The sequence below is a fragment of the Panulirus ornatus genome, chromosome 14, assembly GCF_036320965.1.
Source record: "Panulirus ornatus isolate Po-2019 chromosome 14, ASM3632096v1, whole genome shotgun sequence".
Taxonomy (NCBI): Eukaryota; Metazoa; Arthropoda; class Malacostraca; order Decapoda; family Palinuridae; genus Panulirus; species Panulirus ornatus.
In genome coordinates, this window is record NC_092237.1 from 60,017,154 (window position 1) to 60,030,963 (window position 13,810).

The window sequence follows — 13,810 nt, forward strand, 5'->3', positions numbered from 1 at the left end:
TTTTTCTTTTCTGCAACAATCTCTCTCTCTCTCTCTCTCTCTCTCTCTCTCTCTCTCTCTCTCTCTCTCTCTCTCTCTCTCTCTCTCTCTCAGTTGCTCTCCACAACTGGCAGGTGGTGTACATCCTCCTCTGGCTAACTCACTCATTCTCTTCTTCTTCAGCAAGTCCTCAGCAGAACTCTTTACACCATCTGTTCTCCCTACTCTCGACGGTCTGTCTTCATTCAAGAGGCATGCAACTGCATTTTATTTCTCGTATGGCCTGAAATTCATGAGGCCATGAACAAGTACGATCCCTCTTTATAGTGTGTGTGTGAGTGTGTGTGTGTGTGTGTGTGTGTGTGTGTGTGTGTGTGTGTGTGTGTGTGTGTGTGTGTTCAAGTTGTTTTTGCGTGCCGTCGGACAAAGTGGGGCCGAAAAGAAGCCCTGATCCCGAGAGTCGTTAAACAGGCCGTTATTTTCACATAAACAATTACCGAACCTGGTTATTTTCCCTGGCCTGGAGGCCAACGTGGGTCTCCATAGAGCAGCGGCGGCGGCCTCCTGACGCAGAGATAACCAGGCAGGCCCTCCCACCGCCGCTCTCCCTCCCGGCGTGAGCCACGACTGACTGGTAGCCGAGGAAGGGGTTCCTCTCTCTCTCCTGGTCCTGCCTCTTGGTCTGCTTGCCTCGTCCTTCTGCACATACAGATCATAAAACACACACACCCACACCCACCCACACACACACACACCCACACACACACACACACACACACACACACACAGAAAGCTTTATGTCAGCGGAGAACATTCATGAGGCTGGAGAGAACAAACTGTGACGATGGTCCCTCCCATCCTCGAGGGACAAAGTCGTGGTGTTCTCCTCCTCCTCTTGTCCTTCCCTTCTTGCTTAGACCTTCCTACCTTTGAGAGTCCGGTCTACAAGGCCCCGTGGAGCTCTGATTAATTTCCTTCACTCATTATTTTTTTTCTTCGGTCCCTTAGTCTATTATCTGTTCGTCCAAGTAGGATCACGACTGGAGCAGGTTGAGCCGATGTCATGTCGGTCGTTATAAAAAAGAAATTATGGTGCCTCACACGTTGTAGAACTACCTCTCCCAACTGTACAAACAGGCAATTACGCCAGGCCTTTCCAACAGAGCCATGATCGATGTTGGTCGCGCCTTGCGACGCATACGACGGCCAAGGGTCTGCATCTCAGCGTCGACACTCAGCGTCATCATGCGAGGAACCTCTCCGTTTTGGCGAGGTGGGTACGTAAGGTCTCAGGCTCCTTCCCTAGCGGTACAACGAGATGCTCTCACGGGATCACTCACCCTTGCGCCCGAACTACCAAATCGCTCTATTATACTGTTACTGACTAAACACGTAGAAATGAGAAAAAAATCTGCTTAATACTCACTTAAGCAGAAAATTTCGCACTTCGATCAAAAACATCATTTTGAACATTCGTGTCGTACGAGGTTCGTGACTTTAAGTAAGACCTCTCGCCTAAACGCATAACCATATGAGTATTTTTCACTCTAGCGTATCTAAGGTCTTCCACAAAAGAGTTGGGCGCTTGCTCACACTCGCTTGACCCACTGTTCTCAATGCTCGTCCTCAGGGCAACATTAGACCAGGACGTCCTCAAGGACCTATATAGACTGCAACGAACAGAGCAAGAACTTTGAAGTGAATCTCTTTATTGTGTGACAAGTAGTACCTCTTACCATATCTTCGACAATGCGATAGATGATATCTTTTCAGCACCTTCGACTTGTACGATAGCTAATAATTACCAGTGTCTACCACTGCACGATAGTTATCTCTCAGTACCTTCTGTTGTACGATAACTAATAACTAACAACCAGTACCTTCTACTATACAAGATCCAATATCACCAGTTGTTTCTCCTGTACGATACCTCAAAACTACCGATACCATACGTCCAACAGCAAAGACCTACCAGGATCTTCGGTTGTAACGTAGGTCATAGCTGTCTGTACCTTCTGTACGTCAAGCAATAACTACAACAGCTAAAAGCTATCAGTACCTTCCTCTGTGCAACAGCTCATAACTAACAGTACCTTCCGCAGGACAATGGATGACACCAGTACGGTCCGTAAAAACTACCTCAGCCTTCCTGAGAGTGAATTTTCGAACTATGACTAACACTAGCGCTCAAGCTGAGCTCAGGAACTCTCTAAATAACTTCCCCCTCATCCTAGAGACGGACCGAAGACCTCCGTTGAGGAACGCGTAACTACTGCCTGCCAAACCGTGCCAAATTGGGCGAATACAATTCATAAACCGGACTATCATACACGTAAAACACGATAACTACCGTGTCATCATTGTAATTCTTACACTACATTCACACGATTGACGTCTGTGCCTGCGAATCTACTCAAAGAAAAAAAAAATATGTGGAAAAAATACGTAAAACAGCTTTATTGTGGAAGCATCGTACCCTATCATTAAACGTTCATATTGTCCATAAAATTTGAATATAATCGTGGCCAGATTCTTCTCCCTCCACAATCACTAACGATTAAGCTGGTTTAAGATACAGGCACCCCGGACCCACGGTGTCGTGCATGCTTTCTGGGAAGAAGGAAAATTTGATATCCTGATTAAATATGTTGCTTGTGGCTTGGCAACCGCGGTGGCGGGGTCGCCGAAGCTGGTAACGGAGTTCGAGCGACAAGCGACTCCAGGCTGACGGTAGCAACGGTCGCCAAACGGTGAACGAGGCTCCGTTCCAGGCTGAGGAACGCCCGGCGAATCTTCTTAACTCGACACCAGACTCCCACGACCCCTAGCGACTCCTTCCATCATCAAACCGCCTCTAGACCGACCCTCTGATGCACCCGAATGTTAATGAGGCCTCGTCACTTCGTGTGTACACCAAACAGAATCATGCCAATGGCTGTTACTTGGAAACATCTAGATTTACATTATTTTATGGCGTATGTGACTTAATAAACCCTGCAAAGCCGTTGTATGACACACCATGCAGAATTCTGCCTTTGTCCTCTCACTGGGACTGAATTCGCCTGAAGTCTTCTATCCTCAACCCTGGGGTATACCTGGTTCTCTACGGCTCTCATGAGCACTTCACTTGTCTCAACAGAGATGTGCCATTTTCTGCCGTGGCGCCCTCCCCCTGGGGCCAGTCAAACCCAGATCAGGTGCGGACGCTGTTAGGACGGTACTTACGACGGCAGGTTTAATTTTATGCTCGTTCACCCATAAAAGGCGAGATAAAGATGCTGGAGACAATGGGGAGAAGGAGGAGGAAGGGCGTAACGATTGGCGCAAGATAACAGCCGAAGCAAATTAGCCAGAGTTCTAACGAAACCAATACAACAGCAAAAAAAAAAAAAAAGAAAAAAAACGGATGGCTAAATGAAAATAAGAATGATATAAGGGAGAAAAATCAGAGACAGAGAAGCTAAGGACAAGAAGCAGAGAATTAGAAAATTAAAGGTTGACTTACCATGATGGAAAATAGAAGAGAAGATCTAAATTGAAACCCGCGTGAATAAGCAGAAAGGACAGGTAACAAGTGTGATGTAAACAATCGGAAAGCGAGATAAAAATGTAATAAAAGAGAGATACAGCCACAACACAATAATTAAATACACGAAATAGATAACGAAGAGATATACGAAACACGACCACCAACACGACTGAGATAAATGAGATAATGATGGAAGAAAAACGGGAGTAAGGGTTACTGCAACAAACACCGGTGCGAGATCGTCCACCTGTGAAATGATAAGAAAGAAATGAAACGACACGAGATATATCAAGCACAAAGAGGTAAGGGGGGAAACTCAAACGAGGAACGAGAACACGAGAGAAATGACCAAAGATCTAAACAAGAAACAAACAAGATCATTCGAGGCACCAGGCTCTGCTGGAGAGGCGCAACAGTCAATCTTCAACTTAATTACCCAGCAAATGAGGGAGGGATCACTGCGTCAGGTGCCACCCGCCCCTGCCCATCCATGCCTCCCAATGCCGTCCGCGCCGCCCCAGACCATCCACTGCCGCCCAATGCTGTCACTATCCGACTACGCAGCTCACTGCCTCCTCTATTCGCCTACTCCCACCACACCCAGTGACCACCGCAGTCCCACAAGCATCAGCAGACAACTTCCATACACAGTCCCCTTATCTAGCCACTCTTATCCGCCTACGTCCTTTTAACTACTATCATCTCACTCCTCCTAGCTCCACACTTACCGTCAGACCCGTCCACCTTAACCTCATGTTTAACGCTAGACTTCCGTCCGCCGAGGATTCATCGTCGGGTCTCCGTCCCCTTCAATCCAATGCTTGTCGCCTAGACCTTCGTCCAGCCCCTAGCCAACATTTACCGCCAAACCTTTACCCAGTCCTGCCCGGTGTTCACCGCCACACACCCACCACCACCACCACCATCACCACCACACTGCCGGCCTAACAACGCCACGGAAACACCCAACACGACACACCTTATTAAAATCCCACATGTGAAATCCCCAGGACCCTGTGTGAAAAGGCCAGGTAAAGCACTGACAGCATCCTCTCACTCTCTCTCTCTCTATCTCTTCTCTCCCACTCTCCCTGCCTCTCCCGCATCATCCACACCCGTGTGGAACAGCTGGTAACACGTGTAAGTTGTGGTCTGACAAACACGTGCTGACACGGCTTAGCGGGAGCGTCTTAGTCAGGGGTGGGCGGGCGTGAGGACGGAACAGGTAAGGGAAGACCAAGGGGAGTGGAAGGCTCGGGCAAGGGAGAGGCCCAGGGATGTGACGGGCTAGAGAAGGCGGGAAAGCTAGGGGAAGGGGTGAGGAACGATAGAACCATGAGAAAGCGGGGAAGGGCGGCGGAGAAGGGGAGGGAAGCGACGGAGACCTCTGTTGAAGGGGTGTGCTCGTGGGAGGGAGAGGAAGATGGAGGGGGTTGAAATCCCGATCCCTTATGACACGTCCCCCCGCCCTGGGGAGTGTGCATGGCCGTAAACCTGCGGGGATTTAGCTCAGATTTAGCCTCCCTCGCCAGCCGTATCTTCAGCTGCTGTATTACGGGGAAATGAGTCCCCTCCCCCGAGACCTCCCCCGACGCCTCCTGCTGGTTCTCCGCTAAGATCCACCAGGAACGAACGAGGACGCTAACAAGAAATAAAAATTTACCATTTATGAAAAAACTATAAAATGCGACAAGCCGTACCCATTCCTGAGAACACTGAATATATATATATATATATCTTTCTTTTACACTATTCGCCATTTCCCGCGTTAGCGAGGTAGCGTTAAGAACAGAGAACTGGGCCTTTGAGGGAATATCCTCACCTGGCCCCCTTCTCTGTTCCTTCTTTAAAAAAAAAAAAAAAAAAAAAAAAAATATATATATATATATATATATATATATATATATATATATATATATATATATATATTGCTTCCTTTATGGGGTTACTTTCGGAGCGAAAAGTCATCTTTGGCCAGGCTGATACATCGTCAGTTGATGAATTCGAGCAAGTGTCTCGTCAAAGAACTCCTGGTTTCAAAGGAGTCTATCCTACCCCTGCTACTGACTGTAGTGCAGCCTTGGAGATGCAGCAGCCCCTGGCAAAGGGTCCCTGATACTACACCGGGACCCTTTCAAAACTGGCTCCCTGCGTAACTACCAACAAATAAATATGTAAACAAGAATAGCAACAAAAGAAGATCCTATGTGAGAACAAAAGATAATCATGAATAATGCTACAGTCATGACTTTATTCAAGAACTCCTGATTAATGTCCAAGATTAATTACAAAACCATGAATTAAACATGGTGTACAGCTCACACTGCCGCCTGCGATGTATAGTTCACACTGCCGCCTGTGATGTACAGTTTACACTGCCGCCTGTGATGAGCAGTTCACGATGAACCCGGCGATGTATAGTTTACACTGCCGCCTGTGATGTATAGTTCACACTGCCGCCGGTGGTGTATAGTTCACACTGCCGCCTGTGATGTATAGTTCACACTGCCGCCGGTGGTGTACAGTCCACACTGCCGCCGGTGAAGTAAATTTCACACTGCCGCCGGTGGTGTATAGTTCACACTGCCGCCGGTGATGTATAGTTCACACTGCCGTCGACAACGTCTATTTTACACTGCCGCTGGTGCCGTCTTGTTCAAACTGCCGCTAGTGGCATGCACTTCACACTGCCTAACATTAATGGTGCTTAGTTCACTGAGCCGCTAATGGTGTTGAGCACACGCTGCCGAAAGTGGCGCACAGTTCACACTGCTGCAGGTGGTGTGGTGTATAGTTCACACAGCCGCTGGTAGCGGGTCGTCCACACTGCCGCTAACAGGGCACAGTTCACAGTCCGGCTCGTAAAATACAATTCAAACTGACACTAGCGGTGTATAAGTTCACAGCGTGAATGTTACATTGGCTGAAATTTCCGCACAAATTGTATGCACGGCACACACTACCAAAACCACAAAATGCCGTTTACAAACGAAAATAAAGAATAAAATAGAGCAACACCGATGTTTCTCAGGTCAAACAAGTTGATACAGTGAAGACGAGACTTGTAGCAATGTTCATTATGTAATAAGAAAATGTATATAGGCCATATTTATGCAATACCCACGTAAGACTTCACAACGCCTGATAAAATGTCTGTAGGAAAAAGTAACATGAAAATAAATATGACTCTCATGAAATATCCGGGACCTGATAACGCCATTATCATCGCCTTGCGAAATTCCAAAGAAAGCGGAACGCTTATGTGTAAAAAATTCATTTTCACGGAAGGCTATTCATGTAAACCAGCATCGGTGCATTTACAAAGCTGATGTAAATGATAAATTCTGGCCAGTGTCACAGACTTCTTACTTAATCCCTTCATTATCTATCATCTCTTCTATACCCACTCGCTCTTCCTCTACAATATCCACCTCCTCCACGTTTCCTTTTCCCTCTCTCCCCCTCTCCATCACATTACACCACCCTCTGTATCACCTTACCCTACCTTCCCTCTACCTCTCTCCCTCAGCACTGACGCCAACGCTCCTCACCCGGGTAGGCAGCGGCCTGGGACGGAGGAGGAGGGTAGGGAGGTTGAGTGATGATGAAACATGGCCGAGATGGGCTCAATTAATCACCGCCAAGTGAGGGAGGAATTAGCTATGAATGTGTAATTAGGAGCTTACCGCTGTCGGCAAGCATCGGGTCGTCCCTCGACGCCAACAGCGAGGACGACGGAGCCGTGCATTACCGCCCAGCGATCACCCATACGATAGAGATGCCGGATCTTCTTCGATAGCGGGTGCCAGATTTCGGGATCGGGTGGCATACCTCGGGGAAAAGGACGATCGGATTTTGAGACAGTGGGAAACCTATTGTTCTTACTGAACTGATGTGATTTCAAGCAAGAAAGTCCTGTGAGAGTTTATGAGGCTCATGAGAGAGTGACTATGTTATTATATGGATGAGACACCAAGAGGCCGTCAGTCGTATATGAACAGGTGTGGGATACACTTACGGAATATCTTATTCTTCGGCGTGTAGCACTTGGCGGCCGAAGCGCCGAAATCAGGGTCGGAATACGTTTTCGCGAGCGAGCACCGCAATAAGGCAAGGGGTGCTTACCTAGAGGCAAGCGTCATAAAAATTCAGGAAAGAGGTAACGTATTTAAAGACGCGGGTACCAGACTTATGGATGATGTGCCATGATAAGAAATATCAGTATTTATTTTCCCAAATACGTGTAACGTACGAAAAATTTTGAGAAAATAATTTTTTTTCTCGAGTACGCAGCACGAGATTAGATATGTAGCGTACGTCACCCAAGAGAGCGGACTTTAGGGATGTGTTGACGCACCGTAGGAGGGGGGAAAAATAATCTCTAACCAGAAGAACGATAAGCCTTCGCAACACTGTACAATAATGTGGTGCGCGCCCGATTTCTAGGCTACCGTGACGTATTCTAGGAAGAGATGCCGGTTTTGGGGTGGGTGGGTTGGCGTAACGCCTATCCGACAAATTACACAGCATTTTCGCAACGTATGTACAGCCTCCTGACGGAGGAGGATCGAAGAGAATGTCGTGCTGTGGCGGGGTGGATTTTTTTACGCTTGATTTTTATCTGTGATTTGTGTACGGCGGGGAAATTCGGTACGCTGTGGTTAAAACTGTGTGATTATGGTCCTAAAAATTAATTTTTGATTTTTTTTTTTACTGTGAACAACTTAATTAATCAACTGATAGTTTATCAACGTGTATTACACACATTCGAACCTCCTGCACGGCGAGAGGTTAAATTCAAGGCATATGGCATCTGTAAACCTCATGGTGACCACGTTGTATTATATATTTTTTTCTCACATTCAAGTATCCAGCAATGGCGTTATTCTTGTCATAAGGGTAAAGCATTCACTTCGTCCGTGAAATACGGAAGGAGAATATTGGAATTTAGCAGCTAACCTTAAAAACGGGGGAATTCACCTAAACTGGCTCGCATATATATATATATATTTCACAAAAAATTACATGCCCATGAAAGATACATACACGATAAACTGTTTCGTTTACAATCACCAAATTCGCTAACGCAATCTAACCACAGTATTTGAAATGTAATTTAACGGTCCAGCGACCAGCTTTCCCTGACGCTCACAGCTCAAGTCAATCCATTTCAGTGTTACTGGTTGGGTATGACTGAGGGAAAAGGTGAAGACAGCAGTAATTGGTACAAGAACTGTGTACTGCCAGCCTCACGAATCTTGCCCCCTCCCTCTCCCGTGGCGTCTGACTCCACGGCTCATATCGACCTCTGACCCCGCCCCTCCGCACTGACCTCGATCACCCAGCTGGAAAATGTTTACGTCCTCCGCTACAAATTGATCAGCAGGAGGAATGCCAGCGCTGAGTCCCCGAGTCGAGAGGACAAGCAGCGGGTAACGAGGCTGACCCTACCTGCCTGCTTGCCTGCTAGGGCGGGGTCGTCCTGCCCATCTCCCCGGCTAATGAACGCAGCAGGCGGTGCTTAGGACGGTTTACTCAAATTATCAAGGACGTCGCTCCTTCCTACTCTAATTTAAAGCTGCTTCTTTACGCTCGTCTAATTTCCCTCCTCCCCCCCTCCCCCATCACCTCCTCCTTAATTCTGGGGTTTAGTGGACACGGTCGATCTCCTCCTTCTTCTTCTTCCCTGTGAGTTCTGATGGCCTAACTCATTTATCGCCAACATATTTCACAGCTTTCCTACCAATGCGTACTTTGACTTAAACATTCTATCTTACAGTACGAAGGTAAACGTATTTTTCTTTTTCTTGTACCAAGAAAAAAAAACCCTCCTCCTTTATTACTATCATGTATATTAGCTGGACCATGCTCACCCCATTGCAGACGGCACCCCACTCTCGTAAGTTCCTGGTGATCCTTTGTTCCTCGGCTGTAGTAAGTTCCCAGCCACTGGAGAACAATAGGTATAATAGCACACAGGTTCAGCTGTGGCAAGCTTCCTCCCACTGAGAACAACGGCTGTAGAAACAAGTACCTTAGCTCCTACGCTGTGGTGAGCTTCCATCCCACTGAGAACAACGACTGTAAAGGTGCCTTAAGCTCCTCTGCTTTGTTGAGCTTCCTCCCCACTTAGACCAATAGCTGTGCGAGAGACTACACTTGCCATGGGTTGACCAGCGTCTTGATCAACCCAGGTCCGCTCCTCGCGATTTCTTAGGGCTAGTACGAACAATGATCGTACCCACCGTGGGTACAGAGACGTCAGGTGTCGGCGAGGATATATTGGACGTGTGGGTCTGGCTGGTGGACGTATGAGGTCGCCCATCGGACACCTGGGTCCTGAGCGTGTGAATTATCCACTGGCGCAACATTTGTCGGGGGAGGGAAAATGACAAGAGTAACCGCAGCAAAATGCAGCGGAAAGTCGTCCTTCATCTGTTTTAAATACCGTGAAAAGATTTGCTCTAATTTGCATAAATTACTGAGGCTTTTTTTTTTAGGTCATTATATAAACTAACCGTAACCTAACTTGCCCAGGAAACCGAACCTAACCTAAGACTCACCACCTAACATTTCAGGATACAGCAGAACGCTTCCACGGTTATCATCCAAGCTCGGGGGGGGGGGGGGGGGGGGGGAAAGACGCCCACGTTGATAGTACCGTGTCTCACGCCCCAGGACAGAGGTTCACTTGCCCGCATCATCGTCTTTAGGAGACGTTATGCTCATACGTTCGCTGAGACAACAATCCACGCGATAAATGACCGACTCTGTGCTTAAACGGGACTTGCCCGACTCGGTGTGATGAAATCGTCGCTTGTCAATGACGGTGGTAAAAGGCTACCTGCCACAGGAGTGACCTAACAACCCTGCTAATATATCTGCTGGAGTTATAGCACATCCTTGCCGCGAATGACACAATGAAAGCTCAAAAGTCCGTCCACTGCTGTGCCGTTTAATGTTACAGTTTCGTTACCTCAAAATTCTAATCCATATAGCCAATATATATACACCCAGTCAACAAACTGAAATTGGAAGGAAACATAACCCCCAGTTAAAAAACATTTCTTATTCCAATATAACTATGAATATTCTTCAAAAATTCAAGAGGTATCAACTTTGATATAAACAGTAGAATACCACAACACGCAGCGATATCATGAAACCACATCAGAACCTGTGTCTATCTAATCCTACTCATGTATTCACACCCGTTCTCCTAAATAAGGTGGAGTGACATTGATGAAACTAGGTTGAAAAGGACAAACAACTCTACTCCTTACATCAAAAATAACTGACACTTATTACGTCAGATAACGAGAGAAAAGCTGATGAAAACCTTGTATTCATAAGGGCTGTTCTCAAATGTAGCAGGTCATGACAGCTCCTGGAGAGGAATATATTAGAGTAAATACGATCGTTTGCCAGGAGTAGTCTGGTGCGTCACCGCGATGCTAAACGTAAACACTGGTGTTATTTTAGTCGAACGGTCACGCACCAAAACAGCGGACAGTAAGTGCTTTAAATATGGTTACATATATATATATATATATATATATATATATATATATATATATATATATATATATATATATATATATATATGGGGGGGATTATGCGGAGAGAGTGGTCACTTTCGACGAAGCTAAAGTTGAATCTCGTCGAGGGACCTCACTCCTAAAAAGTCCATCATCTCCCTCCTCCTAATTGGAGGGTCAGCCTTGAAGCTGGAGCTCCATTAAAGGGGTTCTGGGGGAGGAGGGGGGGGGGTTGTGTAATCAATACAAAATATAGATATGCAAATTACACCTAGGGTAAGAACGGCTAACCTTGAGGTTTGGCAATATCCTCTTTTTTTTTTATTCTCCTCGGCTTCTTAGGGTAGCGCACACACACACATACAAAAAAAAATAGGTAAGTCTTTTCTAAGTGACGACTCTGCTCTTGCAGTCTTCTAGCAATTTTAAGTTGATGGGAAAAAAAAAATATTGAGAAATGGAATCTATGATTACATGCCTAACTGTTGTCTTTTTGTCATACCAAATGTAAGGCACCCAGGCATCTAACTACATAAACCAACAAATCCATCACCGCTGCCGGTGCTTCGTATATGAATCTGCGACCATAAATATGCAGGTGGACCACCCTAAGCACGAGTAAGTGGACCTACCTTACTAGAGATGTGAAGATTACTGGTCCAGTGGTGATGATGGTCCGTTCCCCCGGGGATCCTTCGATGCCTGGCTGAGGCGAGAGAGAGAGAGGAGAGAGAGAGAGAGAGAGGAGAGAGAGAGAGGGGGGGGGGGTAGAGGTGGCAGGGGAAGAGGCGGAGAGACGAAAGCGTCGCCTCACTGGTGTCTGGGACTCGAAACTCCAATTTGTAGGCTTTATGATCTCGCCCAGATTCACTTTAATCCACTCTCTCGCCAACTATCAATTTCTGTTACGTTAGATCCCAACAGGTAACTGATTTTAATATCTTTCCACAACCGGGGAAAACGAGTCTTTAGCTTATTTTCCCCAGCCAAAAAAAAGGGGGAATAAATACGTTTTCTCTTTTTCCACTGTAATAATAATCACCACTGGATTCTTTATCCTCTGCCAATTTTTTCTTCTCTCTCTCTTATCTGCTAAGCTATCTACCTCTCACCTCACGCCTGTGGCTGGCGGGTCACTGAAGTGTTCTGCTCCCAGGCTGTCATCGGCCTGGGTCTCACGAGCACTCAAGCCAGGCTGACCGCAGTCAAGCGGTCAAGTGGGCAACCTCGACCCTACACACAGCACGTTAATACCCCCAAGCTTATCACCAGCGGCTACTTTTTTTAAAAAAAATACTGCACCACCGAGGTTAGAGGACCTTGTGGATGGAATAATGTCACCAGCTGCTAAACATCTATGTCTCCAGCTTGTATAATGCACTCTTGCGGTGCCTGATGACAACACTTAGCAGCAGTAGGACAGGCTCATTGACGACTGTTTCGTACGGGAAACACTGATCACTAATTTACCAACACGGCTGGCCTCACGCTTAACCAAGATCAACCCGAACACACGCACACTGACGCGAGGCCCTACAGACAAACTGTTGATCCTCTTTCTCTGACAACGCCACGCAGTCAGGCCTACGTTGCAAGGCCCCTCCACAGGATATCTGTCACCAAGAGAGCGTCGTCGCCTTGAACCAACGATGGGATGGGGTGGTGGGTGGGTGTGGTGCGGTGTTAGGTGGCTGTCACAAGACGCTAAGAGAAACACTCGACCTTTGTCACAATCCTTAGTCGAAATCGCTCCTGGCAGACGCAATTGGCTATTTTCTGTTAACAGTGACACTTTCTGCTGACGATGACAAAACGTTCGCGGACAACTAAGACTGCTTCGTCTGACACTGACGCACTTACCGTTGTAAAGGTTAGGTTAGGTTCTTCTCCACACACATACACACACACACAATGGTGCACACTGGCGGCAAACGTGATACAGGAAGTCTTGCTAGAGCGTTGTTCACAATATCACTCGACGAAACGAGACACCCAAGCAGACAACAGGCTGAGGACTCGTGTCGTGAACGTCAGATATCAACAAGTTTTCCAGGGTTCCTGCACGAAACACAGACACGTTGTCCGCTACACTCTGATCCCTGGGCAGACTCAAGGGGCCACTTTTAAACTCGGAACGTAAGTACAGCAGGTCTCCCGCCTCTGTTTCAAGAGACAACAGGTAAACACACACACAAACACATGAACACGTGTTCCAGCTTAGGAGGAGCTCAAGTGACACTTTCTGTAGGTCTCACGGTGGTCGGAGGGGCGACGCACGCCCTACTCAAGGCTCCTGCGATGGTCAGGGGACCGAGACTAAGTCGTGGTGGGCTCCCGACGGGTTGGTGGGAGGGCACGCGAGTGAGGGTGGGCGCGGGTGGGCTTGAGCGTGTGTTCGCCACCAGGTGCGGCGGGCGAGTGGTTGGTGGTGAGCTCTGTGGCCGCGGGACCTGCGAGAGGGGGGAGGTTACCGGGTGCCCAGCTCACCCACGGACCAGACCTGTCACTGCCGCCGCCCGCCGCTACTCTCTCGCGCCACCACCACCACCCGCCGCAGCTACCGTTGACATCTCCACCTTCCTCCCTCTTATCGCCTTCATTACTCAACCGCAACGACTCTGCTACTACTACAACCACTGCGTAACAACCTGTAGATACTAGCTGTAAACTTTCCTACGTGCAACAACAGCCAAGGGCGCAGACAAAGCGTAGTACACCGAGAAACACATCCCTCCCTCTCTCTCCCTCTCTCTATTGTAATCTT

The 13,810-nt window shown here is 47.5% G+C and overlaps 1 protein-coding gene across 2 annotated transcripts in view; it reads right to left on the bottom strand.

The window, feature by feature from the left end:
• The window catches only part of LOC139753485 (protein Wnt-5b-like), a 512,552-nt gene extending 499,100 nt beyond the window's left edge, over positions 1-13,452 (bottom strand). For both annotated transcript variants that reach the window (XM_071670054.1, XM_071670048.1), the window contains exon 1: positions 11,679-13,452. The gene's annotated coding sequence lies outside the window, so the exon portion shown is untranslated. The remainder of the gene's footprint in view (positions 1-11,678) is intronic.
• Positions 13,453-13,810: the final 358 nt, after the last annotated feature.